Genomic DNA, 5,017 nt, shown 5'->3' with positions numbered 1-5,017 from the left:
ACACCCTGCACCGTCCCAGGCGTGTTCCAGGATGTTCCCCAGCTACGGTAGTTGCCACAGTTGCCAGGACAGTAACAATATGTACAGAACACACTTCAGGCAACACGAAACCAGGAGGCCAGGCCTTCCTCTGATTTGGAAGAAGTCCCTTCCTCTAGTTAAAGTCCCCTGGACGCGTCTGTTTTCTCTATTATTTTGATTCACTTTTGAAAGTTCTGCAGGAAGCACCCTTCTTTCTCCTTCCCCATCTGCTCTTCTCTCCCGGGGGGTGGGGGGGGGGACTACTGTTAACATCTGGGTGTGTGTATCCTACGATTTTCTTTTTTTTTTTTTATGTTTATTTATTCTTGAGACAGCGTGAACAGGGGAGGGGCAGAGAGAGAGGGAGACACAGAATCCAAAACAGGCTCTAGGCTCTGAGCTATCAGCACAGAGCTCTATGTAGGGCTCGAACCCACAAACCGTGAGATCATGACCTGAGCTGAAGTCGGACGCTTAACTGACTGAGCCACCCAGGCGCCCCTCTCCTAGGATTTTCTTAAAGGGGTAACAGCAGACTAATCCTGTGTCCGCACGACCCTCTGAGCTGTCTGCTGCTTGCGACACAGCTGCAGCTTCTCGCCCAGTGCAGGGGTCCTGCCCAGTCCAGGAGCTCGTCAGCCACGAGTTTTACAATGGAGAGTGGAGCTTTTCCCAAAACGCGACCTCTCCTGTCCAGAAGTTGTCTACAATTCCATAGACGCGAACTCTCAGAGCCCGAACTGTCACACCACCGAGCTCTTGGGAGGGACTGTTTGTGTAAGTGACCGGATCAGCAGGGCCGGGTTCACCTTTGCTGCTTAGTGCGGCCCAGGGACCAGCAGGCTCTGCTCCTTAGACCCGAGAATCTCTGTCCCCCTCTCAGACCTAAGCATCAGAATCTGCATTTGAACGAGGCCCCCAGGGGATCCTTACGCACAGTAGCTGGCCAGCTGCTGCTCTGAGAGCAGTGGTTCTCCACTTCTGCACGTTAGAATCGCCCCGAGAAAGCTTGAATCCGTCTGGGGTGTGGCCTGGCCATCTAGATTCTCCGAGGTCCCTGCCAAGGTGAATTCAGCAGACGGCTTGAGAACCACTGCTTTGCTGTTGTGCGGTGTGAGTACAGTAGCCCCTGGCCACGTGTGGTGACTTAACATTTTTTTTTAATTAAAAAAATTTTTTAAGTTTATTTATTTTGAGAGCGAGAGTGAGCAGAGGAGGGGCAGAGAGAGAGAGTGAGAGAGAGAATCCCGAGCAGGCTCCAAACTGTCAGCACAGAGCCCGACGTGGGGCTTGAACTCACCGCGAGACCATGATCTGAGCTTGAACCAAGAGTCAGAGACGCTTAACCGACTGAGCCACCCAGTGCCCCTACTTAAGTTTCATTAAATAAAAATTCAGTTTGTTAGCTGCCTTAGCCACATCGCAAGGACTTAATGCCACGCACGGTAATGGATGCCGTACCCGACGCGATGCAGGTGTGGGGTCTCTCCTTGGTGTCAGAAAGTTCTGTCGGACGGCGCTGCTTACGAGGGAAAGAACCGAGACACCGTTCAGTGTTCGAGTGAGTTAGGAGACCACCTGTGGGGGCAGGTGCCGTGAGGGATGAAGAGAGAAACAAGGCCAACACCAGAGCGGGGACTCCTCAGACCCACTCCCTAGAACTTGGCAGGTAACCTGGTTGCTGCCCTGATGAATGAAGCTTCACCAGCAGGTGGCTCCCTCGCTTCCCACACCTTGTGCTGCAGCATGCGGGGCACCGGCTTCGTAACTGTCGTTAGACCCTCAAGGACTTTATGCGGTTAAGTGTTCTTATCCCCAACTTAGAGCTGGGAGAGCTGAGGCTCAGGGAGGCCAGTAAACCTGCCCAAGGGCACACGGCCACCCGCGGCGGGGACACTGAGGTGTGGCGTGGAGAATCAGGTGTGGCTGTCTAGTTTCCATCTACCACGGAGCCCAGAATGTGTTGTCTGCAGAAATACACCAACTCTTGGGGCCCCTGGGGGGCTCAGTCGGTTGAGTGTTGGACTCTTGATGGCAGCTCAGGTCTTGATCCGAGGGTTGTGAGTTCAAGCCCCACGTTGGGCTCTGTAGAGTAGGAGTAGAGGCTACTTCAAAAAACAAAAAACAAAAACAGACTTTGCAGCAGTGAGTGGCAGTACTCAGACCAGATTTTCTTTTCTCCACAAGACAAAGGAATTTTACAGAAAGTAGCTTGCCAGACATGGTCATTCACTCGCTCTCTTTTAAAATATAATTTATTGTCTGGCTAACTACAGTGTGTAAAGTGTGCTCTTGGTTTTTGAGGTAGATTCCTGTGGTTCATCACTTACAGCACCCAGTGCTCATCCCAACAAGTGCCCTTCTCAATGCCCGTCACCCATTTTCCCCTCCCCTCCCCCCATCAATCCTCAGATTGTTCTCTGTATTTGAGAGAACAATGGTTTGCCTTCCTCCCTCTCTGTAACTATTTTTTCCCCTTCCCCTCCCCCGTGGCCGCCTGCTAAGTTTCTCAAGATCCACATATGAGTGAAAACATGATATCTGTCTTTCTCTGACTTATTTCACTCAGCATAATGCCTTCCAGTTCCATCCACATTGCTGCAAATGGCATGATTTCATTCTCATTGCCAAGTAGTATTCCATTGTATATATAAACCACATCTTCTTTATCCATTCATCGGTTGATGGACATTTAGGCTCTTTCCATACTTTGGCTATTGTTGAAAGTGCTGCTATAAACGTTGGGGTACATGTGCCCCTATGAATCCGCACTCCTGTATCCTTTGGATAAATTCCTAGTAGTGCTATTAACGGGTCATAGGATAGTTCTATCTTTAATTTTTTGGGGAAACTCCACACTGTTTTCCAGAGTGGCTCAACCAGTTTGCATTCCCACCAACAGGGCAAGAAGGTTCCCATTTCTCCACATCCTCTCCAGCATCTATGGTCTCCTGATTTGTTCACTTTAGCCACTCTGACTGGTGTGAAGTGGTATCTGAGTGTGGTTTTGGTTTGTATTTCCCTGATGAGTGATGTTGAGCATCTTTCCATGTGTCTGGTAGCCATTTGGATGTCTTCTTTGGAAAAGTGCCTATTCACGTCTTCTGCCCATTTCTTCACCTGAGTATTTGTTTTTCGGGTGTTGAGTTTGGTAAGTTCTTTATAGATTTTGGATACTAACCCTTTATCTGATAAGACATGGTCATTCTCCAGGGCAGTGATCTATAGGCTGGATTCTGCCAAGCCCTAGGTGCTGTTGGTGGGGGGCCTGGGGAAAGGGAAAGGCAGAGCTGTGGGCCCCCTACTCAATCACAGCACCATTTTACGTGGTGGGTTCCTTCTAAAACTTCATTGAGCCCATTCAAAGGCAGCAAAATGACTGAGATGGACCACATGATTTGAAAAGCCTCCCCTGTGCAGACTTCAAACAAAGGTGAAAATGCCACGTCGCCCCCAGGTCTCCCCTGCGCTGCTTCCCTGGCACCTGGACTCGGTGACGAGAAAGGAAACCACCACGAGTTCTCCAAGCTGCGGTGCATCTTATTTAAAAACCAGAAAACAAAACCAAAAAACCAGAGCAGCCTATTCTAAATTCTTAATGCGTTATTTTTTTCCAAGTCAGGACCGAAAAAGAAACTCTGCCACTCATCATCGTCATCATTTTCTAAATGACGTTTTAATGTAAAAACACAAGTTTCAGCTTTATGAAAACAGCCCCCATTTTCCTTATTTCGCTCCATGCTGGGGCAATCGTCTCATGAACTATGGTGGGCTATATGCCGTGACGGCCCAGTCTCCTCACCAGATGGCCGGATGGCCCCGGGGGGGCATGTGGCCATGGCTGACCAGAGCATTCCAGCCTGAAGGGACGCAGGAGTGCAATGGAAGAAGCATGGATCTTAGAGCCGGGCCTGGGTTCAGATCCCATCTCTGATCCTCGTGGGCTATGGAGCGCTTGAAATGTGGCGAGAGCAACTACAGAACTGAGTTTTGTTTTATTTAAAGTTTATTAATTTGAGGGGCGCCTGGGTGGCTCAGCTGGGCATCCAACTCTTGATCTTGGCTCAGGCGATAGCTCACGGTTCGTGGGTTCGAGCCCCACATCGGGCTCTGCACAGACCGTACGGAGCCTGCTTGGGATTCTCTCTCTCTGCCCCTCGCTCCCGCTCTCTCTCAAATAAACGTTTTTAAAAAAAGTATTAATTTGAATGTAAGTAGCCATGTCGCTCACAGCTACTCTACTGAACAGCACAGGTGGAGACACTGTCCTGTTAGTGGCGTTCACGGCCATGTTCGCTCAGGGGAAGCCCTCTCATTCTACCAACCGGCATCCCTCTCCAAGTCAACTAAACCTTCGAATTTTCCCCATTTTGTTGTAAGGTGTCTTTCTGCCTTTGGACCTATGCAATCAGATCTTATATTAAGTTTCATACTCTTAGTCGTAAATAGCTTCTCAGCAATAGAAGCAATATTTAATAGAAATTTTAAAAAATCCTTGTTCCCGGGGCGCCTGGGTGGCGCAGTCGGTTAAGCGTCCGACTTCAGCCAGGTCACGATCTCGCAGTCTGTGAGTTCGAGCCCCGCGTCAGGCTCTGGGCCGATGGCTCAGAGCCTGGAGCCTGCTTCCGATTCTGTGTCTCCCTCTCTCTCTGCCCCTCCCCCGCTCATGCTCTGTCTCTCTCTGTCTCAAAAATAAATAAACGTAAAAAAAAAAAAATTAAAAAAAAAAAAAATCCTTGTTCCCGTACGTATTAGCAAGTGATAAGATAATCTTACATCCTTAGGCTAGAAGACTTCCCTTCCTTGAGCCCCAGCTTTTCACGGCTGTGGCAGGATTATGAACGTATTACCACAAGCAGACGTTTTCCCAACTTCCCATAAACAAACCCCCTCTGGGGGCGTGAGGAGGGGCGCTTACTATCCATCACCTCTCTCGTCTAGTAGGAACGGGCTACTTCTTTTAGGTAAAGACTCAAAAGGAAGCGATGGAGTCAGG

This window comes from Lynx rufus, unplaced genomic scaffold, assembly GCF_022079265.1.
Source record: "Lynx rufus isolate CCGP_SWC_20201006 ecotype Redwood Valley unplaced genomic scaffold, mLynRuf1.p SCAF_15, whole genome shotgun sequence".
NCBI classification, from domain to species: domain Eukaryota; kingdom Metazoa; phylum Chordata; class Mammalia; order Carnivora; family Felidae; genus Lynx; species Lynx rufus.
Note: the sequence above shows the minus strand (reverse complement) of the source record.